The sequence below is a fragment of the Homalodisca vitripennis genome, chromosome 3 (genome assembly GCF_021130785.1).
Source record: "Homalodisca vitripennis isolate AUS2020 chromosome 3, UT_GWSS_2.1, whole genome shotgun sequence".
Classification (NCBI taxonomy): domain Eukaryota; kingdom Metazoa; phylum Arthropoda; class Insecta; order Hemiptera; family Cicadellidae; genus Homalodisca; species Homalodisca vitripennis.
Genome location: NC_060209.1, coordinates 178,195,614 through 178,223,361, shown reverse-complemented (window position 1 = coordinate 178,223,361; position 27,748 = coordinate 178,195,614).

Genomic DNA, 27,748 nt, shown 5'->3' with positions numbered 1-27,748 from the left:
ACCAGAGACATTTTAAGCTTTTAAGAATTGTGCCAACAATATTTTTTGCCACACGTGCTTTACAGCACTTGGCAACATTTGTAATGTACTGTGCTTTGTATTTTTTGAAATAAAGATGATTTGAACTGTGAACACACACACACACACACACACACACACACACACACACACACACACACACACACACACATGATGACTTAATAGGACACAGAAGAAGCATTTCTCATCAAAGTTAATAAACATTTGAGTTATTAAATACAGTAATACTTTTATTATTTGTATTAAATTGGTGAATCTCGATTTGAATCCAAGAACAGAAAAGACATTTACTATAGATGATGAACACTTGAATATTATATGACAACCAGGACTCTCAGATCTGCGAAGATTACTACTGCCAATATTAAATCTACACTAAGCTGACAAGGATGATTGGAAGATGAGTAAGTGTCAATGGAACATACAAAGTAAAACTGGATTTGAACTCAAGTAAGATCTACCCAATTTATGATGCCAAATTTTTCAAAATCTAAACCTATTTTTGTATAAATTCAAATTTAACATGTACCACAATTTTATCTATGTTGGATATAATTTTGTTATGTGCCCATGGCAGTATAATCCACGAAACCCTGTATATGACAAATAAACTCAATAGCAATTATTGTAAATCATACGTTTATTTATTTATATCAAGAGCTAGTAAAGCAAGGCCAATGTACGGGTTAAATAAATAAATAAAGCAAAAAGATAAATTTAACATAACTTTTGTTATATGATCAAAACAATATGTACTTTCAGGTAATAAGTTGCTATTTGGTCCCAACTTGTTTTTTGAAATGGTTATTGCACCTTAAAATTAGTTTTTCAAAAACTTTAAATCACAACATGCATAAATATTACTAAAAACATTCTTAACATAAATCTAAGTGAAATGTAGTACATCACTATAACGAAAATGAAAGTCTCTAAAAAACAAAACAAAAATTTAGGTTCTAGATCAATATTTACAAAAGTTACGTAGTTTAATAAGTGAACATGTAAAATCGGGCATTTTCACCGCGGCGGTTTCGGTACCTCACGGCGCCGAAGCGTCTGGCGCTCAAGCGTACTACGCCGCGCCGGAGTAGCGGCGGTTAAGGTTAATACTCGTATGTCATCACACACAATAACTGATTGGAAAAATTATTTACGTGAAGTGTGTGCTGACAGCTTGTTGCGTAACCCAATCAAAATTGGAGGTCCTGGTTGAGATTGATTAGTCATGTTTTACCAAGAGAAATAACAATGTAGACCGTGTTTATCCACAACAATGGGTTTTCGGCGGAGTATGTCGAGAAACAAAAGATTGTTTTCTGTACGCTGTAACAAACAGAACTGCAGCCACCTTGTTGACCTGCATAAGGAATCCATTTACCCGGTACAAAAATAATGTCAGATCTATGGAGCTCGTACAATGGTATTCCTAATGTGCCAGGAATGCAGTATGAACATTTGACAGTTAACCACAGTGAAAACTTCATCAATCCGGAAAATGGCGAAGGCCACTATTGGACCAGATTGCAAGTAAGTTTTTACTTTTTGTGATCTTTTTAGACTTAATATTAACTTAATTCTGTCATACCATTAGTGTAAAACAACGCTTAGACTGATTTTTAGTCACTCTAAATGTAATAATTGTGTTTTTTTTGGGGATAGGTTTTCAGTATTAAGTACTTTTATCATAACAGTCTAGAGTAGAGGTGATTATTTACACAAAACGATTACTCATCTGAAGTTCAATATTTTAATAAATAATGTTGACCAATATTCTGCCCTACTAAGCCTAAATGTGGTAACTGACATTTTTGGTAAAATTGAGTTATGATCATATTAACATTCCTTATGAGTACCTGAACCATGATTGTGTATTCAATTATAATATAAATACATTTAAATAATAAAAAAAAAAACACTAATAAAATTATGTCTATCTGCATTTTTGCAATAGTTTGCTAAGCATTTCTGGTGCATTTACAATTTGTTAGAGTATTTTGTTGTATCTGCAGTAGTTACAATATTTCAGCTTAGGAAACTGCAGATACAACTAAGAGGCTTAGTATTTTTCAGATACTATAATTTAAGGGGGTTCGGTAGGCATAATTCTTCAAAAATATAGTAATTTTTTTATTGTATTTTTGTATTCCTCTGCATCTTAGTTTTTATTTAAGACCACTCCCACTATTGTACTATAAATAAAAACGGAGTTATTCAACTTTATGTAGGACAATGTCATGTATTTTTTCCCTTTGGGAAGGAAATTCAAGTGCGTTCAGTACAGTTCTTCAGAGTAGGCCATATGGAGACGAATGTGTGATTAAAAAACTGGAGTGTTGTGGACATGTTCAAAAACGTATGGGCTCAAGACTTGGAAACTAAAAATGAATTGTGGGAAAAATGTTCTTTCTGATGGGAAAACTATTGGAGGAAGAGATGGACTTACCGATGAGCGCATCTTAGCTATACAAAAATATTACGGCTTGGCTATCAGGAGGAATTCTGGGAATTTCGACGGAATGAAGAAAGCTATTTGGGCAGAATATTTTAACCTGTTATCCACAAATGAAACCCCCCAGCACGGACTTTGTGAAAAAGGTGAAGACGGTTGGTGCAAATACCAGCGAGCCATAGCCAAAAAAGAAAAATATGACTACCGTCAGCACATGCACATACCTGAAGCTATTATGACTGCCATAAAACCTATTTTCCAGGATCTGTCAGACCCTAATCTACTAAAGAAATGCCTTCATGGCAAGTCACAAAACCCTAACGAATCGGTCAATGCAGTGATTTGGTCGCGAATACCAAAAACAGTATTTGTAGGCCTGAAAACCCTAAAATTTGGAGTCTATGATGCCATTTTAAATTTTAATAAGGGCAATGAAACTAGATGTCTAGTGCTAAAAGAACTTGGAATGACTGTTACTGATAATACAGCCTCAGTGATTGTTACCTCACCCAGGAAACAATATGGTGGCTAGCTCAGAGATGGGTCGGGGTCGGTGGTCCTAGAGGGTCTAGCACTTATACTGGAATGGTCTTTAGGGCGCCACCTCATTTGCAAGATACACACACAGGGGGAGAATGAGGAAACTATCCCTGACGCCGGAAGAAGATGAAATGTCCTTTGAGTTAGAGAAGTAAAGGAATATTATTCTCAGTCCGCTGTTGGGTCGGGAGGGTAAGGCCGGCTTTTACACAGTATTACTAAGATCAGGTCTAGGTCGACCCCATGGACCCTACCTACTGTATAACTTATAATCAATACTAAAGTTAAACTACCCAGTACACAACTAGTCTCAGCTCTTCATTAACATTGACAGATTATTAATAATATCGATTGCTTGGATTAAAATGATCGAATGTTAATATCTACAATCTGTGGTGCAAGTCAACACAATTCTGGTAACTGAACGAGCAGAGAGGATTAATCAATGAGGCACCTATTTCGATAATTTGAGTTTAATTTAATGCCAAGGCAATAGAAAGTAAAAGCCACTCAATAAATACACACAAAAAAATCACATGCATCAGGGGTTCATGCCCTAATAAACATAAACACAATATATATATATATTATATATATATATATATATATATATATATATATATATATATATATATATCTATTGTTCATGCAAAATAAAAGTAAACCTTGCTAAATTAATGAGAACAGTTCGCTCAAGCAAAAAAAAGAGCTATACCCTAACAATGAAGCTATAAATAAATATACTTTTCAAACAAATAGGCTCAAACTATGTTAAATGATAGGATGTACTAGTTTGCTCGAGCAAAATAAATCTAGCCAATACATAGATAATTAGCGGTGGCCACCGAAAAATAATAAATAGGACACATATATCTTAACAGAGAATAAATAGAACAATTATTAATACATGTTTAAAATGACAATATTATAGACTATGGAAACAGCCAATATACTATTCAGCTTAGTTCATATAACTTCACTCTGGAAGTGGCAAATACTGAGTCTGTTTCTGTGTCTCACACAAAGGAATAGTGGTCACCGATACGGTTGAAAGTTATAATTAAGAGTTAGACTTATCGGTTGAAGTCTGATAAGGTCCGTCCTGGGGCGATAGTGGCATGTCAAGGCCATCCAGGTGTGAAGAGACGATGCCGGCCGACCGGGATGCAAGGGAACACGTCACAGCCAAACTTGTGTCGTCGACCAGAACCCTTAAACATTAATTCCTCATTCCTAATTAAAATATACCATTTAAGGACAACAATTAATCCTGAATTCAGTAATAACATAATTTGTTTGCCAGAAATAATGCAGGTACTACATTGGTAAGGCTTTAAAGCACAGTGCCAAGGACACTTAAACGTGAATAGTAATATATTGAACATTGTGAAACAGGTTTATATAGGCTACATAATATAAGTCAAGTTAATAATAATAAAATTGACTATTACTAGTAATACGTTGAATGCCATTCTCAAGCCAGTTAATAGTTTCAGCCAATTGAGTAGGCCACAACACCTTGAGAAGTGAGTGAATTGAATGGTGATTTTAATTTCAAACAAGAATAAATCATATTAAGCTACTCAGTTATCGTACATATCAACGTACACCAAGTAATGGCAGGGTTTTGAGATAAACATATTTTATAACAAGTATCCAAGATTCAATATACATGCAGGGAGATATTCATTTGTAAATAATATGATTGTACTTTATATAAATAGTAGAAACTAGAAATAGCTTGAATAAATAGTAAAATAACTTTTAACACGTAACAAGTATTGATAGGTTACACATCAAACAAATTGGTTCAGCGTTAAGTAATTTGAACAGGACCATTCTTATAGGATAAACATTACGATTAATAAACATAGTTTACATGGTAACAATGATTTGAAATCTCTAAATTTGTAATATATAAGATTGAACATAATTAATTTTCCTATACCAGCCGGCCTTAGTCCTGAATGTAATGAAGTTTGACATCATGTTAATCGGTTGATTGCAAGATAACTCTCGGGATAATTGATTCCTTAGATGTAGCAGAATTTATATATTGCACTGTTCTTACCTCAGAGTCCAAGAAAATCCTCGAAATAATTACAAGACGACGAGAAGACCTGAGGGTGGCAAACGATGATCCTCGAACCAACTTTTCTTCACAACGTGGTCCTTGCTCGTTAACGACTGTTGCGTACATCACGGCTGATAATAGCGCCATCTAGGTCAAGCTTGGCTACTGGGTCAATCTACGGATTTTTAGATTCGCCGTTAAGTGGAGAGCGGCAATATCTGACCATTTTCGCTAATCATTACCTTACGGTGTCGGACAATTACGGGCGCGCACCGCAACTGATTAATTCTAAACGGGGTGATCAGTCCCGTTTCCGAGTGCAGATAAGGCCTATGATTGCGAATCGTTACATGATGTGTGAACTGGGCAAATTACGTGTACTACGAGCCGAGCGAATGCTTTCTAGTTTATTGAAAAAAGCCAGACAACAAAGAGAAAGTGCAAAAAGAAAGCTGGAAGAAGCATTTTTAGATGAGGAGGACCCAGACCAGCCATTCTATGGTACAGGAATGCACTAAACCCCTATTTATACAGGTAATAAAAGTTTATTTATACTTTATTTGCGATTTGCCGAAAACTTTAAATTTTTATGCAAATGACCCGTTTTCTCAGAAACTATAAATGATATTGACTTAAAATTTTTACCACATGCTAATTGAGGAATAATTTAAACTTTAACACAGGGGTTTTAAAATAATTGGTTTAGTTTTTATTTTACATGCCAAAACGTATTAAAAAATTAGAAATGTTTGTAAATAAATTTAAAAAAAATGTAATTAAAAATCAAGGATGGGTAAAAGAAATTTCCCGTGTTAAAGTGTTAACCATAACTCATATATAATGTGTAAAAAATTCATTCAGATATCTCCAGTAGTTTCTAAGAACACGGGTCATCAATATAGTAAATTTAACATTGGCAAGATAGGGCCTACCGAACCCCCTTCAGCTAGCTAACATTGTAGTTTTCTATTTATTACCAACAGCTGATTCTATTGTAAGATAAGACTCTGGTAGAGGTTATTTTGCCTGTGTTATGTCTGGTTATCATATGTTTTAAGTTTTAAATGTTGACATACTTTAAAAATAAACATTACATATGTTTGGAATCTAATAAACATATGTAGAATGTTTAAGTCTAATTCAGAATTTATAAGAAACTTGAAGAGAAACAGTTCGTGCAGAAAGGAGTTGCTCAAAGGGATTATTTCAGCAAGTGTGCAGGCAGCATCATGAGGAAGACAAATGTAAGTGTTTTAACATTTAAACACCTATGTTATGGATTATATTATTATTTAGTTAATGTTTCATAACTGTTACATATAAGAGTAAAGTTGTACTTTGGAATATGAGACAAATTAACTTAACCCTAGAACACATAACCTACTAAAACTATGAACACACAGGTGGGGTGCTCCTATATCCCAAATAAAAAACCACATACTTCAATTACAAAGTATGATTTATGATACCTTAAATGGTACCATAAATCATAACCTTATGGAAACGTAAATTATACTAAAACCATAAAAACTGGTTAGACAGTTTTCACCAATTTATGTTTTCTTATCAGGCACTGGCTATATAATTTTTTAGACATCACGTAGTGCGCAGGATACGCCGGAGTACCCTGGATTGATGACGTCATTTCCTCCATTGAATGACAATGAAAAAATATTTTCTACATAAAATATTTACCTCATATACAAGAAGTAAGAAAAATCGTATTTAGTTTAATTCAGGTTTTTACCGAAACGTTTTTTGTATTTTCTTAGCAGTGAATGTGTTAATTAAACTAAGTTATGGGTCTTTTGCTAAGCTCAAATAATGTATCTGCTTTTTACTAAGCAAAAGTGTGGTATCTGTGGAGATACCAAAGTTTTACCTAGTATAGTGTAGATACCATAATATAGTTTAGTAAAATATGAATAATGACAAGTTTTCATTTACAGTAACTGAATCCTTAATTTATGTGTTACATTTTTTTAAATAAACGATACACAAATAATCTACTGAAAAATAAAAATATGCAGTTAAAAAAATGTACATTTTATTATTAAATAAAGGTAGGGCAACAGTTTGAAAACAAAAGTAATTTTCTGCAAAATCATACTCTAAAACTGAAGTAACTTATTTGAGTTCGGACTTAACAGTAAAGAAATGGACAGTCTCTTCCAAAAAAGACATCCTGAACTACAAGTTACGTACTGGTTTTACCATAAAGTATTTAGAGAACGCTTTAGTTTGAGGTTTGGGCGACCACAAATAGACTCATGCCTGACTTGTGAAGCTTTAAATGTAAAAATAAAAAGCCCTTGTCTCAATGATGCAGCCAAACGTGCAGCTGTCGCAGAGCTTATTGTACATAAGCGTAGAAGTAATAAATTTTAAAGTAAAATTCAAGAAATAACTGAGTTGTGTGCCAATGATGACACAGTTGCTAGACTTTGTTTTGGCTACATGATGTGTGTTCAGCTGCCTGACATACTAGTTCAGGATGTATTTTATCTTAGACAGTTAACAGTAAATGTTTTTTGTGTGACCGAACTTAAAAGACAACAACTCTAAACAATATGTTCATCACGAAGGCACATGTCATAAAGGGCCACATGAAGTGACCTCCTTCATTCATGACTACATTCAAAATGAATTAAGAGGAAATACTAAAAGTCTGTATCTATTTTCTGACAATTGTGGAGGTCAGAATAAGAACCATACTTTGGTCAAGTATTTTAATGCTCTGGTTGAAATGGGGAAGTTGGAAAAAAATTGAACAATTGTATCCTTTGTGGGGCCATTCCTTTTTGCCCAGCCATTGATGAAAGTCTGGTGAAATTGAGAGCTAGGTTAGACTATATTCAATATAACCCATTAAAAAGAGCAAGATTTGGAATCAAAATGTATAAAATACGTGATTCTAAGTCAGGCAACTGCATGGACTTCAAGATTTATACTGGTAAAGATCAAGAGAGGCCCCAAACTGTTAGTGATACCCCAGCCAGTGAAAAAATTGTAATGAAACTTTCATAATCTATTTTGAACAGAGGGCATACTATTTATATAGATAACTGGTACACGTACCCACAACTTTTTGAAAAGCTTCTGGAAATAAACACTCATGCCATTGGAACAGTGCATACCAATAGAAAGTTCATGCCCATTGAGTTTGTAGGAAATAACATGAAGTTGGAAAAAGGACAAGCGATTGCATGTAGTGCAAAAAATACACTGGCGGTCAAATAGCGTGACAAGAATTATGTACGAGGGTCAGTCAAATATAAACAAGACTTTAACTTACACGTTTATTAAAGCTAAACAATACAATGATTACATGTTACTGCTTTTCTACATAGTCTCCCTCAACTCTCACACACTTTTCCCAGCGTGAGGATAGCTTATGGATCCCTTCTTCATAAAAGATTTGAGGTTGTGTCTTGAACCAATTGCACACAAATTCCTGTACTTCCTCATCACTTTCAAAACGGTTTCCACCAAGTGCTTCTTTGAGAGGATCAAAGAGGTGAGTCACATGGAGACAAATCTGGGCTGTAGGGAGGATTTTCCAATGTTTCCCAATGAATTTGGTGTAATTTCTCTTGGGTCAAGGCAGCTGTGTGAGGCCTAGCATTGTCATGAAGCAAAATGACATCTCTGATTGGCCTGATTTACGCCTTTTGTTCCGAAAGGCTGCTTTTGCTTGCTCAAGAAGTTGACAGTAATAAGCAGCGTTCACAGTACGACGTTCGTGTAAAAAGTCAATAAGCAAAACGCCTTTGCAGTCTAAAAAGATGGTGGCAAGAACTTTCCCTGCAGACAACCGTGTTTTGGCTTTCACAGGGCGAGTTTCGTCTTTCCTTCGCCACTCCATTGACGCCATTTTGGATTCAGGAGTGTAGTGATGGACCCACGTTTCATCACAGGTTATTATGCGATTTAAAAAAACCATTCCCCTCTCTCTCAAGCCGATTCAAAAGCCTTTGGCAAATGTCTCTCCGGGTTTGTTTTTGATCGAGAGTCAGAAGCCGAGGGACCCATCTTGCACAAATTTTCCGAAAACCCAGATGCTCTGTGACGATGGAGTGCACACTACCATGACTAATTTCCACTTCACTGGCAATTTCATCTATCGTTAAGCGTCGATCATTTTCAAGAAGTTCACGAACAGCACAAAATGTTCTCATTAGTCAAACTGGTCCTTGGACGCCTATTGTGACTTTCATTTTCAACTGTTTCACGTCCGCCTTTGAACTTTTTAACCCAATCGTACACTTGAGAACGTGATAAAGTCTTATCCCCAAACTGAGTTGTCAGTCTAACAAAAATTTCACTTGGTTTAACACCTTCGTTTGTCAAGAACTTAATAATAATTCGTTGCGCAACTGCAGGTACAACCTCTTGTTCAGACATGGCTACAATGACAAACAAAACAGCACTGAGAACGCATTGTTGCAGCTTTCCCCCTCCCCCAGGCTGCCCCCTACCACTACTGCAACATGGCTACCTGCTACAACCTGGACGTTGGGTATAGTAATAAAAGTCCTGTTTTTATTTGACTGACCCTCGTACATATGCTTTCTACAAAGCATGTAGATGTTGACTTTCAACAACCCGAAGTAAAAACAAAAATGGGAAAGAAGAAGTAATTGTCAAAGCAAAATGTATTATTGAATATAATAAAGGAATGATAGGGGTAGTCCGTCAGGATCAAGTGTTAGCAAACCATCCTATTATGCGACGGTCCATGAAGGCATATAAAAAGATATTTTTTTATTTGATGGATGTATCAATATTTAATTCCTTTGTTGTGTGGAAAATTATAAAAGGAAAATCATACAATTTTAGTGATTACAGACTGAACCTTGTTGAACAGCTGCTCTTATCTTTGAAGACTTCAACTAAGTCTACTCCTCCGCGCAAAGGCGGTCAATTTGGAGAAATACCTCTACGTCTTCATGTTAAATCCAGTGGACACTTTCCAAAAGCTTTACCTCCTTCAGAAAAAAAAAAAACAAAAGTCAGAAACCCGGTATATATGCATAGTATGTAATGTGGCGTTGCATGTGGATAAGTGTTTTGAGCAGTACCACACTGTTCAGAACTATGCAAATTAATGAGTTGAAGTGTTCTGATTATAAATAAACTGCAAAAAGAACATTTTTAGTGTGTGTCATGTGCTAATGTGAATGGCCTTTGCTGCTCTTAACATTCTGCGTATCTCCAGTTTGGTAAGAATTAAAAATTCTTTACATTCTATATACTAATTTTCAAATCACATCAAATTAAATCAGATGTTTTTTTGCCGGAACATTAAACATAAACTACTGTTACTGTGTCTACCAGTTCGGTAGTTATCTCTGCCTCTAGTCTCATACACATGTATGTCTCGGCCATTCGTCATGGCACATTTAGACAAACAAAACAGAGTTGTTTCCAATATGTAGAGACTGGGCAGCGTTAACAGTTGCAAATTTTTGAAGGCTTCCTTGCACGACTCTCTAAATTTCAGCTTAGCGACAATGCGGATCGCTTGTTTTTGCAGCTTGAACACTCTCAGGAATCGATTGTTTGCACAAGCTCCCCACAACACCAGCCCGTAAGTGAGGTCGGGGTAAATCAAGCCATAATATGCCATCATTAGAAGCTGAATCGGGCAGTATTTGACTTGACTCGTGTCAAGAAAAGCTTTTCGAATATTTTGTTCGTAACTGGCAAAACTGAGACAGGCCGGTAATTTTGTGGGGATTGGGGATCGTCTTTCTTGAAAATAGGGGTTACTTTAGCGGTTTTGAGTGAACTAAAACCACTTGTACACCTACGTGTGTTGGTTTTCTTTACTGTAATAAGTTGGACAGCTATATTTGGAATTTCACCCACCTTAAAGTAACTGCCAGTTTCATCTCAGAAGACATCGGATTGTTCACTCAATTTGTTGGTTCTGTAGAACATTAGTCCTTTATTAAATTAGCAAGATACGAAAACTGTTCTTTAGTGAATCTAAACTACTCTTTAAACTTCATTTCATTGTATATTAAATGTTAAATTGTAAGCACTTTCACTGTCTCTTCTTTTGAACATCTCACCGCGCCGTTTACGCTTTTTCGAAGCTAGTAATGCCACAATTTCCATGTCATGATCTAAATCACTGTATAACATTAGTGCAGCCGCTAACAATTTCTTTTTATGTGAAGTCATGTTACACACAACCGTGTGTATTCTACGCAGTCTAGGAAACCACTGGACGGCGGCTGCGTTTCCGACCGAGGTACAAGCCGCAGCGCATCTATTACACGCCTAGGAAATCACAGCCTTAGCAAGTAGTGCGCATGTCTGCAAAGTTAGTTACTAATGCTCGTTAATGATTTTAATTTTTAAATGTTGAAGAAATGTGGAAGAAAGAAGAGCTAAAAGTAAATGCAATGATTGTGACATTCAAGTCAAGACACGTAAGCTAAATTTATTGCAGATACCGTTTGTTACAAAGAAACTTAAGATTTGCTGCCACAGCGCCACTGTCCACCACAAGCTCTACTTGTCACCAGTATCCAGCGAGTTGCGCATTCGCCTTTGCCTGTGAATCTAGTGTCATTGAGACTATTCGTTGCCGTTCGTGCAAAATGTCTTATGTTAAAATTTCCATTTTTTTATTGCATCATATGTTTTGACTTCACTATCCGGAACTTGTGTCAAAATGTCATATGTTTTTGACCAATAGAAAAAGAACTGTAGCAAAATGCAAAATGCCATATGTTTTCATGTCAAGCCACCTGTTCCTGCAAATTGTCTCATGTTGTCATTGGATTGTTGATTGATTGGTAACTCAGCTCTAACATAATAATAGGTAAGTGAAATAAAGTATAATTTCTTATTTTTTACTCAGCTGCTGTTTGTTAAAAGTTCTGGTTTGTTTTTAGGCAGATATATTAATGTTTTTACTGTAAATTATAACAATAATGCTCGATTTGACATCTAAAAGTAATTTGTCAGTGAAAGTGAGGTTATGGTTGTTGAATATTTTTGCAACAAAAACAATTTTTAGTTTGATTTGGTTTGAAAAAGGATTCTTTATAGGATTCTAATGTTGCCAATGTGTTGGGGCGTTATTATATTTACTTACAAACTTATGTAAATTGTTTTATTAAGTGTTTAATGTTATTACTGCAAAAAGGCGTAAGTTTTTCTTGTCAAAAGGCTTGTTTCAATTCATACTTAAGACTTTTTGAATCAAATGATTATGTAGTTCTAAAATCTTAATTTAAACTACTTAATGTTGTATTATATTACAGTTACATCTAACATACTATTTAAGTATATTGGGCTTATTTATCCTAGGCCTAAGCCTAATTAAATTTATTTTAGGCCTACAGTTTTGTAACTGTACTTGAATTTATTAAACGTTTAATAAGGAATTATAAAATGATATTAGCTTGTTGGGTTTGATTGTTGCAGGATTTATGTTTATTAGATTAGTTTATCAAAAGTTTTAGGCGCTAATCAAGACTTTATATCTAACTGAAACTTAGATACTGTAAAGTACATTACGATAATATATATGGGGAAAAACTTTAGAGAGTAATGAATTCACAACGCTATTGAGACCTAAGTTAGGCCTATTATAGATAACTGGTCGCGGTGTTGGCATATCCTGACATAACGGTATCGTATAAAATCAAAGTATCAGTAAAATTGAATATTTCTGAATGTTTCACTATGCTTATCATTTTGTAACCAACTATATTTTGGCTATACCTATAATACTGTTTTAATGTTAATATATTTATTTTTCGGCTATTAGATAATAATTTATCCCTAGTTACATTTTTTCTCAGTAAAATTAATTAGTATTTTACTACAGAATTAGGCTACATCTGTTGTATTCTTTCAGATTATCAATTATGGCTCACAGAGGCAGGCGATTAGTTGAACTGGCGTTGGCAGAAAATGAGGTCTCACCAGAGGTTCGACAATCCATGGACCGTGAGTTTGGTATTGTGAACATCGACAACAGTACAACAAACCTTAATGAGCATACTTATTTTGTAAGTCCTAAGCCTACTACCAATATTGAAAATAACACTTCAAATACAGTAAAAACAAAACTCTGCCAAATTGTAAACTACAAAGAATTGTCAGATAGTGACAATCCTTTATTTTCGGATTCAGATGAGTACAACTACGCTCCCAGTAGTGACTTTGGTGAGGTTTCTAGCAGTGATGAGGAACCAAAAAAGAAAAGAAGATCGAAGAAAATTAATAAAGTAAGTTTGCTGAAACACGTAGCAGTTCAGAAAGTAACAAACTATGAAAAACAACAGCAAATCGGACAAGAACCAGAAAGCAGCACAGAAAAAGAAACAGTAGTTTTTGAACAAATATTAACAGGCGATACCCAACTGAATACTAATAAAGATAGTGTAGTTGAAAACAGAGAAGGAGAAGAAAATAGAAATGAAGCTCGAGGGCAAGAAATAAGAGGGATAAAACAGAAACGTAAAAGAAGTCGGAAAGGTTTATCTAATCCACAGCAATGGCAAAGACAAGTCAACAAAGAAAAGAGGATCCGGGGAGAAAGTTACAAGGGCTTAAAAAAAATAATGGAAAGTTTACATTGAGCGTTGACAAGGAAGGTAGGAAAATGAAATGTCGCTGTACGTGTAAGTGGAGTAGTAAGAATACCAACTCTTTGTCATGTTCAAGTCTGCAGGAGGAAGACAGAGAGAAAAACTTTAAATATTTTTGGAAAGTTTTAAATGATTGGTCTGGTAGAAAAGCCTACATCTCCTCTTTGATAGAAAGAAAGAAAATTACTAAAAGACGTAAAACATCTATTCTGACTGACTCAACTAAAAGAAATGTAACATACAAATATCATCTAATCAAAGACAACATGCGTATTAATGTTTGCAAGAAAATGTTTTTACACACATTGGATGTGGGTGAAAGAAGTGTTCAGTCATGGCTTCGTGAACTGTCACATGATAATACTGAGTTAGAGGAATACAATTTTGAACCATTAAATGTTAATAATCCTGTCATTCCTGTTGCAAAATCTAAGAAGAAGCGAGGTTCAGAGGATGTTAAGTCTCGCTCGGTAGAAGAGTTCTTCCATAGTCTCCCAAAGATGGAGTCCCACTACTGCAGGGCCTCAAGCCAAAAACTTTACCTTCAACCAGTATTGGAAAGTAAAGTAGCGCTCTTCAAGGAATACAATCAAAATTTTTGCGTTGACAACAGTAGAAGTGCTAGTTGGTCAGTATTTTCTAGGGTTATGTATAAGCTTAACATTGATCTCTACCAACCCAAAAAAGACCAATGTGAAACATGCATTAAGCATAAACTAGGAACTGTGTCTGATGAAGAATTCAAAATACATCAAAATAAAAAAGAGAAATCCAGGGCAGAAAAGGAGAAAGATAAGGAAAGAGCATTAAGTAACGAATCATTGGGCGTTTACACAGTTGATGTTCAAGCCGTTCTTTTATTACCTAACATAATGAGTTCTTCTGCATACTACAAAACTAAACTAAAACTGCATAATTATACAATTTATAATATGAAAAATGCAGAAGTAAATTGTTTTTTGTGGCATGAGGCCAATGGTAGCTTAGAAAGTGATGTGTTTGCTTCCATTCTGTACAAATTCTTACAAAAAGAAATTTGTGCAAAAAACCTTTCTGAAATCGTAAATTTGGTCAGATGGGTGCGGGTATCAGAATAGGTGCGAGAAGGTCTCAAATGCACTACTTCACCTTTCAAATGTTAATAAAGCAACAATATATCAAAAATACCTTGAAGTAGGACATACACAAATGGAGGTAGATTCGGTCCATAGTAAGATCGAGAAAAAAATTAAAGGAAAGGAGTTTTACGTGCCCTTTGACTATGTCAGATCGATTCGAGAAGCAAGGAGCAAACCAACAGAGTTTAATGTTGTAGTACTGAAGTACACTGATTTTATTGACTTTTCAAATGGCTACTACACTAGTGTGCGGCCTGGCATGAAGAAAGGTGATCCCATAGTCTCTGATGTGTGTGCGTTTCGCTATTTCAAAGGCTGCATTTACTTCAAGCTCGATTTGGAAGACAATTGGCAAACCCTTCCAAAACGACCCAAAACACATACTGCTTTTGAAAATTTATGTAGTCTTTACAAGTCGCCAATAAAAATTACTGCAAGAAAGTTTGAAGATTTGCAGTATTTAAAAAAAGTTATTAATGAGGACTACCATAATTTTTATGATACACTTCCCCACGAGTGTAACGATGACAAAAGCCAATGCAGACATGTTTTACTTGTAAAATAGCAATGTTTTAACTTGCAATAATTTTTTTAAGTAAATGTAATGCAGATCAAATTTGTAAATATGGCCAAAATACTAAACATTTCTCAACGTGTCCTATTATATTTAATATTACGTTTGTTTGTGCATTTAAGTACTAATTCTAGTAGAGTAGTAAGTATCGATAAAACTGTATTGTTCTTAAAACTATGTATCTGTTTTCTTTTTTAAACCTTAATAATTCACAAAATAATGTCTATGTTTCAAAGCAAAATGGCCTATGTTTCGTTTTAAGTCTGACTTAAGTCTACATTAAGTGCAAAATGTCCTATGTTGTAATGCAAAATACGTTATGTTAGCCCGAATAAATGATTTTAACTGCAAAAAGTCGTATGTTCACTTAAACTTAAGAAAAATGGTTATATTACATTTATATATATTTGAGCTTAACCAATATCATTTTAAACATACATTTATTTATTACAAACCACATAGTTATATTACGTTAAAAGTTATCATGTTTTTTTTGTTTCCTGAAAAGTACACTTTTTTACATACAACATTTTGCATGAACGGCAACGTATTGCAGCGACTGTGTTGTTGAATGTCATAGCCATAACACTGATTAATATTGTGTTTCAGTGGTTATCTGTAATTAAAATGGCTAAATAACTGCCAAAGAAAGACTCTACAGTGGTAACTATATTAAATACGTGTTGACATTTATTGAGAAAATCAGTAGTCATTTACCTTAGTGCGTAATTTTTCACGTAGTTGTAAATAATGATGCGATGCGACCTGGACGGTTGAACGACATTTGACTACAAATTATGCTGTCCTGAAAGGCAAACATACTGAATTTTTTGTTTCCAGGAGAAGTTACCTTAAGAGAATGGAATTTTATTCCCGTGGAAGTTTTCGAAAGTCCCCCATTTAATAGCTGAAGACAAGAAACCCCAAACAATCGGTGAGTCACTTATAAAACCTTGTTTGCTTATTGCTTATAGTACTGTGCTCGATGAAATCAGCTACAAGGAAGTTGCCAAAATTTCTGTATCAAACAATACCGTTAAACGTATTGATGACATTGCTGTGGATTTAAAAAAATCAACAGGTGCAAAAGCTAAAGATCTCCCCATTCTTTGAATTGCAGTCCGATGAAACAACAGATATTTCAAAACAAGCGCAGTTGTTTACTGTAGATATATAGATGAAAAGAAATTCCTTGAAGAAATACTGTTTAAAAAAATAATGAAACATAAAATACAGCAGTCGATGTATTTTCTGCTCTGAAAACATTCTTAGAAGTTAAAGAACTTCCTTGGGAGAGAGTTAATGGAATACGTACTGATGAAGCTCAAGTGATGACAGGTTGCCGATCAGGATTTATTGCATTGGCTAAGAAAAAGAACTATAAAATAGTTGGATTCCATTGTGTCACTATTGTATGCTTTGAACTTAGCAGTTCAAGTAGTGAATCAAGTCAAATCCAGCGCTTTGAACGCAAGACTTTTTCGAGTGTTGTGTCAAAAACTAAACAGTGATAAATGTCAAAACTATTACTTACATTAAGAAATTTAGTCATCACATGTTTCTTCTTTTGTTTGTTTCTTTTTATTCCGTAAACTTTATTTCCGTCAGCTTGTGTACTTGAGAAAGTTTATATATATACACGTCAAAAACTTTACCGTCAAAGTCCCCGAGAATATCCCGGAAGCCGCTTGCAAAGAGTAAGGAAGAGAAAGTTGAGGTGAGGAGTTCTACTTGAAGTTCCTGGATCCTCCGGAGTGGTTGGCTGCGGACAGTTTACCACATCCAGAATGTACCGTGGTAAGGGGAACCCATCCAAGAATATTGCATCTATCCCAGATGGAAAAGTTGCTCAGGATCTCGCCGAGCCGCCGCCTCCGGTTGGACAGCAGGTACAAGATGGAAACGCCGCCCATGATACCGCCGAGCCGCCGCCTCTTGTAGAAGACTCAACCTCACAGCAACCATCACAAAAACAAATAGCTCCAGAGCAATCAAATCAACCCGAAATCCAAATTACCGTCGAGGAGGATGGACCACTCGATCATGATATGTACCCGCCCATCTTTAGGACGGAAAGGACTATCTACGAAATGCATAGGTAATTAAAGATGGATAACGGATTAACCTTTTCTTTAAAATTATCAGTCAAGGACAGATGTGACATCAGCTTTGCCGCCGATACCACGCAAGAAGAGTTGTGGCGTGGTTTTCTGCTCGGAAAAACGCCATACACTGGTGCTGTGAGACGCGGGATGAAAATTTTTCTTGGGATAACACCGAATTTGACTTCATACCCAACTATACCGCTGCCTGGGATACTGAGCCCCCGGATGCCGATGACTCGTATATAGGGGAGAGAGTGAGGTAAAACCGGGTGGTTAGGGTCCAAACCGGGTACCTCACGTTTGGCCTAGCCAGTGCTGCTACTTATCGCCTAATGCCAGAACTAAGATCAGTAGTGAAAGGAGAAGCAGAGGACGCCTCACCATGTTTTTTTAACGTTTTATACAGTCGTAAGTGTGATTTCGCATTTTAGTACTTTGCCGATTCAACTTTTGGTGAAATTGGATTACATACTGCAGACGCACTGCTTGATAATTATTAAAGGAAGTACATTAATGTGTAGCTTATTTATTGAAGTAAACATAAAGTTGTTCCAAATCTGTTTGATTTAGCGAAGCTAAGTACGTTTTTCTCTGAAGCGACATTTGGAGTAAAATCGGGTATGACGGATGGGGCAGGAGCAACATCTGAAATAATCATCAGTATTTAGATCAGAACTTAACAGCTGTTACATTACCATACTAAATAAATTAGTTTACCATTGAATTGAAATTACATATTTTGTTTTTAACCTTTAACCCTGACGTCCTATATATATATATATATATATATATATATATATATATATATATATATATATATATATATATATATATATATATATATATATATATAATTTCAATAAACATTGAATCACAAAAAGTACTTGCTCCGCCGGGAGTCGAACCCGAAGGTAATAGTTTACAATTCATTGTTCGAAATAAATGATTCGTTAAGCCACAGAGCATATCATTTCAGACCAGCTGAAATGCAGGATCTCTCAGAAGTTGATCTCATCGGGCCAGAGCTTTGTTATACAACGGGAGGCGATATAACTAAAGTAGGGACTCAGAAAGCTTTTCGAAGGCAGATTCGAAAAATAGCCCCTCAAGTAGGAATTTGTACATGTGATGCAGAATTCTCTATGACGGGGGATATTGCTTACTCTCAATCTTTAGTATTATCGTTTTTACAATCCATTTCTACTACATTAGTTGGGACTTTACTGATTTTTAAGACTTATTGCAAGAATCCTACTTTCTTGTTGCACCAAGTCAGTATATGGGCTGCAAATGTCTCTGATCCAAAGATATTAGTCTCCAGATTTTCTTCTCATGAATCTACTGAGGTATTTTTAACTGGGAAAAAGAAAGAAGGAGAATCACTGGTAAAATCAACAAAGATCAGTTCTCAAGATTTTGATTCAGTTATGTTTCTCTATCAACAAAAAAAAAGAAGCCTTTATTGTCCAAAGTAAAGAAAGAAGAATTGAGAGACCTTTACTTCTTCTTAGATCACTTGGGATTCAAATTCAATTTTGATCAATCTATCCACATTTTCTTGGGATATACGGTGTCTGAAGATAAAATACGGAAGAACATATTAAAGAGTTGTGCCGATGCCATAGAGACTTGTGATCATATGATTTCTACAAGATTCTCATCTATTCAACAGCTACAGAACTCCCAGAGCTTATCAAGAAACGAAAGAATAAGATATCATGCTGTGAAGAAAGATCAGAAAGAGCTGTTACAATTTATGGAGATTTTTAGCCAATGCTAATATATTGCGGCATATATTTGTTTAATGAGGTTATATATATATATATATATATTATATATATATATATATATATATATATATATATATATATATGACCGTTGAGTTATTGCCAAAAATACTGAGGTCCTATATGTAGGGCGTCCTTTATCACTGCTAAAAATATCGACGTCCTTTATATAAGACCTTCACCTTTTATTTATTTATTGGTATTTTAATTTTGCCTAAGTCTAACCAAATTTATATCAGCTGTTAGGTAATGAAATTATAAACAAGGACATATATAATTTGCAAGTCTTTGAAGACTTGTCTTGGTAGCAGACTGCTTTGAATGTTGCTTTGTCATCTGTCAGCTGGCTACATGACTCACCTGAATGTCCAGCTGGTGAACAAACTAGATTGCAGTTAGTTTTGTTTATGATGTGAGTTTGTTATGTTTGGTTAAAAACTGTAAATTTCATTACTGTATATCTTTAATTATGTGATCGTTGTGTTTGAATTGAGATTTTATTTTAGTGTAAATAAAAATTAGTAAGGGAAAACGTGATAATTCACCAGTGAGTGAAAACACTATTTTTGACATTCTAGCTGTTATTCAATAGATGGAGATGACCTTAGTGATCATTTTGTGGAAAATATATCTGACTCTGAAGAAGTTTTGTTTGGCGACGACACAGATAATGATCCAAATTATGAATTGTCTGATCAATATGATTCTGATGACGAGGTAATCATACCTACAAATAGAGGTAAGTCTAAGCCTAAATTGTTTTCTACTAAGCCTACAACAACTATTGTAAATAATAATCAAAACAACATAAGTACTCCTCATGTGAATGCTATTCAACAACATAGGCCTACTGTAAACATACCTGTAAATATGACTCACGACAATGTTAGTGGTACAATTGAACATGTAATCGCTAATTCAGACAACCTAGACCTACCTGCTATTCAAGAAAATGTAAATGATGAAAATTTGGAACACCCTGTAAATAATGATGACAATGATAGGACCGATTGTGATGAAACAAATGACCCAGGCAATGACCACAATAATATTCTATTCTTTGAGACACCCGTGCCAAAGCATTGCCCACCTCATAATTCAAAACCCATTAATTATTTCTCATTATTATTTACAGTAAATCTTCTTACCACATTTGTAAATAAAACAAACAGATATGCGAGGGAGTACATTAGTAAACATTACGACACGTTAGCCCAAATTCAAGTGCAAGAATGTGTAAAAACGTCACTTTACCGGAAATGAAAGAGTTTATTGTTGTTCTCTTGAACATGGGACTCAATCCTAAACCCACAATAAAGATGTACTGGTCTACTACAGATTCCCAACGTATTCCAGTTTGGGAAAATGTTTTCTCGTATACGATTGGTCGTAAGTTTGATCCGGTTTTCTATATTGTCAATAATAATACACTGGCTAAACCAGGAGAAGCGAACTATGATCCATGTGGCAAATTTTTACCGTTATTAGAGACTGTAAACAGGTTGTTTAGGAACTATTACACACCACACCTTGAGTTAGCCGTAGATGAGAGCCTTGTGGGCACTAAAAGCCGCTCACAAATACTTCAATATCTCCCCAACAAACATCACCACCGTTGGGGGATCAAAATGTGGATGCTGTGAGATTCGATTACACGATACTGTCTGGCCTTCTTTTGTTATGGAGGCAGTAAAAGTGGTGAACAGAAAGAATAGTGATGAGCAGAATACATTGGGCTTACCTTTTACAACTGTAGAAAAGTTGTTAGAAACGGGCCAGTATCTTGGAAAAGGATACCATGTGCTTATGGACAACTTTTTCACTAGTATACCATTAGGAAAATATTCTAAACTAACGTTTATAACAGGAACTGTTAGAAAGAACATAAAAAGGGATACCCCAGCAGCTCAAATACAATACGTTACATAGGCCAAATACAAATGAACCTTCTGCAAAAAGTGTGCCTTCCATGATAATCAGTTATAATCGATGTATGGGAGAAGTAGATGGTTCCGACCAAGTGGTTTACTGTTATTTGGATGAGCGTAGAACGTTTAAGTATTGAAAGAAGCTTACGTTCAATATATTTGCAAGGATGATATTAAACTCTTTTATAATATATAAAGAGAACAACTCAGGCAAACAACTGACTAGACTTGAGTTTACAGTTTCAATAATAGAAGATTTATCGAAGGAATGTTTTTCTGTAAGGAACCAAACAACCACTTCACCAAGAGGAGCTACACCGAGAGAGGCTGGCGATGGACCACAACATGTTCGGAAGTTTGGTTTAGGAACATTACCTGACAAAAAACAGAGAAACTGCTGTGTTTGTAGCAAGGAACGTACTTCTTCTGGAGGAAAACGCAAAAAGTCACGAACTGTTAGTGTGAAATGCCAAAAAGGAGTACATCCTGTATGCTTCGGCATTCATATTTGTAATTTAAATTTTCGACTACCGTAAATTATATAAATAGATATGAACTCTAATTTTTCTAGTTATTTTATGAGTTATAAACATACAATTTTTATTGCAATAGTCAATTTGTGTCATTTACTATAAAAGTGCATCACAGACACAGAAACCACTATTGACTTGTAAAATGGACAAATTGTTGATTTTACCACAATTTGGAAAAATTCATGGATCTTCCTAGTTTTTGATGGTAGGTGTCTGAATTTTTGTATGTTGACTAAATACATTGTGATGATTATGAATCTAATTTCGTCTAATGAAATGTGTTCGTGAAAACTAGTTTTTATGCTTCAAAATAAAACAAATTTACAAAGGTTTGTTAATTTTTTATTTTTTTATTTTGCGTTTAAGTATTTTTAATGTAAAATACTTTTATTTTGTAAGAAAATGAAAAAATAATGAAAATGTCATAAAATAAAGGCGTTATGATTTTTGAAAAAATATCTACAAAAACGCGAATTTTGACAAAGTATTTTTCGCAGTCCCTTACAATATACGTCTAGTATTTTTCAGTATGCCCAAACATTTTTTGCCAAGGTTAAAAGGGTTAATACAATTTTTTGTCACAGTGTGATGCTAAAGGATGCCTAGAACATATATCAGGAAGACCAAACGGCACTCATGGGATCAGAATAGTATGGAATTAGCCATAAAAGAGGTAATTTTAGGCAATATGGGATATCTCAAGGCCTCCAAGTTATTTCAAGTCCATCAATCTACTTTAGAAGGTGGAGTAAAAAAGGCAAAACAAAATCAGTTATCAGCTACTGAGGCATCTGCTAAAGGTGGGTGGATTAAGACACTATAAAACAGTTTTCACTGAGGAACAGGAAAACTTACTTGTTGAACATATTTTGCTCGAAGAAAAGAGGCTTTTCGGCCTTACATTGACCGATCTATTTATATCATTTACGGTATTCGAAAATTTAAATTACAAATATGAATGCAGAAATATACAGAATGTACTCCTTTTTGGCATTTCACACTAACAGTTCGTGACTTTTTGCGTTTTCCTCCAGAAGAAGTACTTTCCTTGCTACAAACACAGCAGTTTCTCTGTTTTTTGTCAGGTAATGTTCCTAAACCAAACTTCCGAACATGTTGTGGTCCATCGCCAGTCTCTCTCGGTGTAGCTCCTCTTGGTGAAGTGGTTGTTTGGTTCCTTACAGAAAACCATTCCTTCGATAAATCTTCTATTATTGAAACTGTAAACTAGTCTAGTCAGTTGTTTGCCTGAGTTGTTCTCCTTATATATTATATAAGAGTTTAATATCATCCTTGCAAATATATTAAACGTAAGCTTCTTTCAATACTTAAGCGTTCGGCGCTCGTCCAAATAACAGTAAACCATTTGGTCAGAACCATCTACTCCTCCCATACATTGATTATAACTGATTATCATGGAAGGTTCATTTGTATTTGGCCTATGTCTCTTTTTTTGTTTCTCAATTGAACTTGCAGTGGGTTTAGTTGAAAGAAGAATTACTGGCGCTTTTTGAGATTTCTTCTTACGATATCCCAGAAAGAAATTTTCTTTCCTCATTTACACTTTTTGCCCTACTTGAAAATTTTCTTTGAGCTGCTGGGGTATCCCTTTTCTGTTTTTTCTAACAGTTCCTGTTATAAACGTTAGTTTAGAATATTAATATTTTGCTAATGGTATACTAGTGAAAAAGTTGTCCATAAACACATCTTTTTCCAAGATACTGGCCCGTTTCTAACAACTTTTTTACAACTGTAAAAGGTAAGCCCAATGTATTCTGCTCATCACTATTCTTTCTGTTCACCACTTTTACTGCATCCATAACAAAAGAAGGCCAGACAGTCTCGTGTAATCGAATCTCACAGCATCCACATTTTGATCCCCCAACGGTGGTGATGTTTGTTGGGGAGATATTGAAGTATTTGTGAGCGGCTTTTAGTGCCCACAAGGCTCTCATCTACGGCTAACTCAAGGTGTGGTGTGTAATAGTTCCTAAACAACCTGTTTACAGTCTCTAATAACGATAAAAATTTGCCACATGGATCATAGTTCGCTTCTCCTAGTTTAGCCAGTGTATTATTATTGACAGTATGGAAAAACCGGACCAAACTTTCAAATGGTATATGAGAAAACATTTTCCCAAACTGGAATATGTTGGGAAAGCTTTGGCTTTCCCAAAACTGTCTACATCTGTAGCATACTATAAAAGAAATCTGTATGTTTATGACTTTGGTGTTCACGTTTTTAATAATAAAAAGCCTACATGTATGTATGGCCTGAAACCGAAGCTTCTAGGGGTTCTCAGAAAATAAGTTCTTGCCTTACAAAAAACCTGACTATCCATGGCAATTATGCAAAACATATTGTCATGTACTCAGACTCACGTGGCGGTCAAAATCGCAACATCAAAGTTGTTTTATCTTTTATGAAATACCTGCAAAATCAGCGTAGTAACACTGAAACTATTGACTTGAAGTTCCTTGTACCAGGTCATAGTTACCTCTCAAACGACTCAGATTTTTCTTTTATTGAAAAGAGAGCAAAAACTAGTAGCAACATCTATTCACCGAGAGATTGGTATGATATTATTCATAGTTGCAGGAAAACGAACATATATTTGCTCACTGAAATGAATCATGAAGACTTCTATTCAACAGAGACTTTAGAAAAATCTATCACGAACAGGAAAAAAAATGTTGAAGGTGAACCAGTGAACTGGCTGAAAATTAGATGGATTAGAATTGGGAAGACCGAACCACTTGCTGTAAAGTATAAAGTTACTTTCTCACCAGACGCCATTTGAAAAAATAAACATCCGAAAGAAAGAACATGGACGTCCCTTGGAAAACCTAGCCAATGTGCCACAAGATCTTGTTTATCACACATCAAGACCGATCAACATGGCAAAAAAGGACATGATGGACCTATTGAAGTTTATACCTCCAGTTCATCACAACTATTATAAAAACTTAAAAACTGAAAGAGGTGTCCTGGAAAATGAACCTGGAAGTGATGATGACTGCATTACCTACTCAGACTAATGATATAGAACCGAAATGTTATCTGTATTTAGGCTTAGGACTTATTTTTTCCTAGTTTCCAAACTCAGCCTACTATTTTTTGTTATCTACAGTAACACTGATTACTTTTTTATTTAACAGATATTTGTTTGCTTTGTATTTGTTTAATAAAGTAACTTGTATACAAACCACTCAGAATTTTTGTCAACACCTTTCAGTTGGCAAAGTGATTAACTCCATATCAAATGGTATTTTTTAATTTTTTTAAAGATATATATTTTCTCTTTTTTTTTAATAAGTGTAAAAAGGCTTCCCTTTACAGTAAAAAGTGAATGAGTTTACTTAAAATGTGCTAAAACCATAGCAGAGTTTCTTATTCTTAAGTAACTTTAACTGATAGTTACGAAAATTTCTGTTTTATGGAGTTAGTCCAGATTGACCTCTGAACGCCTCATATATTCTTAACCTCCTGAGACCTAGCACAAAATTAGTTTGTGTCAGCCAAAGACCTGAATTCCTTTTCTTAGGCACCGTATTTAATTAGCATGTAGTCCTCAACACTTTCTCAATGTATTGTGAACATAGTCCTGAGAACCTATATTTAGGTACTCAAGTTAAAAAAAATATCTCTGATCGTAGTAGTGCTGCAGAGGCTCAAATTGCAGCACCAGTCACTGTCAGTTCTATATTGTTGGTGTAGTTAGTAGTTTGGCCACCAGAGTGTTCTCACTGTCTTCTCTGTGCAAAGGAATAAAGATGGAGAGCCCACCAAGCAAAAGCCTTAAGAGAAAACCTAATTGTAAGTACTTTAGAGTGGTTTTAACTTCAATATTAGGTTGTCTCAGTTGGAAAAACTCTCTTTTTTCAGATTTACTTTTTTTAGCCACTTGGGACTAAATGCAGTCATTTTACACGAAAATTAATTTTGATCTTATTTACAGTATTATCTCAAGATGACATCCTTGATGAGTTTGACAACTCGGATATCGATGATATACAAGATCTCAATGATGATTTTTTCCTTCTAGGTGATCATTGTGAGGAAAGAAACATTGCAATGCAAGACAGAAGAAGGTTCATTGATATAAAATAGTTATGATTCGGACAATGATCCCGATTATAATCCTGATTCTGCCTTAAGCTCATCAACCGAAGAAGACGACGTTGTTCAAATTAATAAGGCTTCAACATCAACTGAAGTAAGAGTAAAACCAAACCTATCCTAAAATTACTAACTATAGGCCTACTTACTTCTTATTACAGCTTCACATACAAATATTATGTCAGTAAAATTGAGCCATAGCGACGTTACTAATTGAAAATATTTTTTCCAGGCAGCACCACGCACCAAAAAGAGACCAGCTCAATGTAGAAAAAAAGGCAATCAAAAAGAAAAAGGATAAACCTACTGTCAGCCTTCTTACGTGGAGGAAGACACCTCAAACTGGGAAGTACAAGATTATGTAAATCAATACATCGATGACGACATTCTTTCTTTAATTGTTTTAAAAACTATTTAAACATATGTGTTAACTACAGGGAAATCACTCGACTTAAATCTCCGGGAGTTGAAAGTTTGGTTGGGTATCAATTTTGTAATCTCTAACTTGCAGTTCCCCAAAATACGCATGTACTGGGAGAAAAAATGGAGAGTTGCTCATGTAGCAAATGCTATGAGCCGGGACAGGTATTTTTTAATTAGATCCTCTCTTAAAGTAGTGTTTGACAATGAAGTAACTCGTGAATATAGAGCCGCATTCAGAATCTGGAAGATAAGGCCTCTAGTGGATCGAATTTTAGCAGGATGTTACAAACAACCCCGGAACCAACACATATCGTTTGATGAAATGATGGTTCCTTTACTGGGGCATGCCGAGTCAAACAATGTATACCAAACAAGCCTAACCCAGTCGGACTGAAGGTTTATGTATTGGCAAATCCAAATGGAATTGTATGCGATTTTTTGTGTACGAAAAGAAAAGACCTACCCTGAGAATTTGCAAGGTTTCTGGGAATGTGAGGCTGCTGTACTACTCATGACTAGAACTTTGGTACCGGGTCACATACTATACGGTGATAGGTATTTTAATACCGTTAGACTAGCTGATGAGCTACTAAACCAAATTCCCGGCACTATAGTAGCCAGAAAATGTATCAATGGCGTCGTGAAACAAACATTTTGTTTGTATCAAAACCAAGTAACGGTACCTGAATTTCCAAAAAGCATTGCTTATCCTCAAGGTACTGTGCCCATCAAAAAAATTAAAAATAGAGGACATCAGAAAACTTTTAAACTACATTCCAAAAGAAAATAAACAATTTTACCTGGACATTTTAAACTGGCTTACAGTAGAAAACATTGACCTAGAAGTTCAAGATGACTGACTCAATTTTATAGAGAGAACACAAAAAAAGAGTTTTGTAAATCATAGATGTTAGGCCTAATTGCTATTTTATATGTAGTTTGTACTTTAATAAAAAATAACTATTCTTACTTTTGCATGTTTTATTACCAGCCCAAACTCCAATACTACATTTGGTTAAATAAAACACTATAATAAACTTTAAAAAACAAAAATATTAAGAACTTCATATAATGAAAATCGCCGTGCTGGTTTGACAAGGTTCTAACTAACATTTTTTTCAAAACTAAGGTTATGTGCTTTTTTACCGTGTATCTACATAGAAGAACATGTGATGTGGATTTGAATGCCATCTGTTGGAAAATAATCGAACTACTAAAGTGCCAAGGTTCTGTCTGCATGGTTCTTTTTATTAGTTTAGATTTGATAAGGTCCTAACTGCTGTTTATCGGCTGATCACGAAACAACTTACATTACTCTTTTTGGTTAATGTTTTGTTTTGAAGCAGCTTTCTACATGGATTGTGTTCATTAACCTCAAAGTACATTAATATCATGGACGAGGATAAAATATGTAATGTTATCTTAAACTTATCTAATGATGAT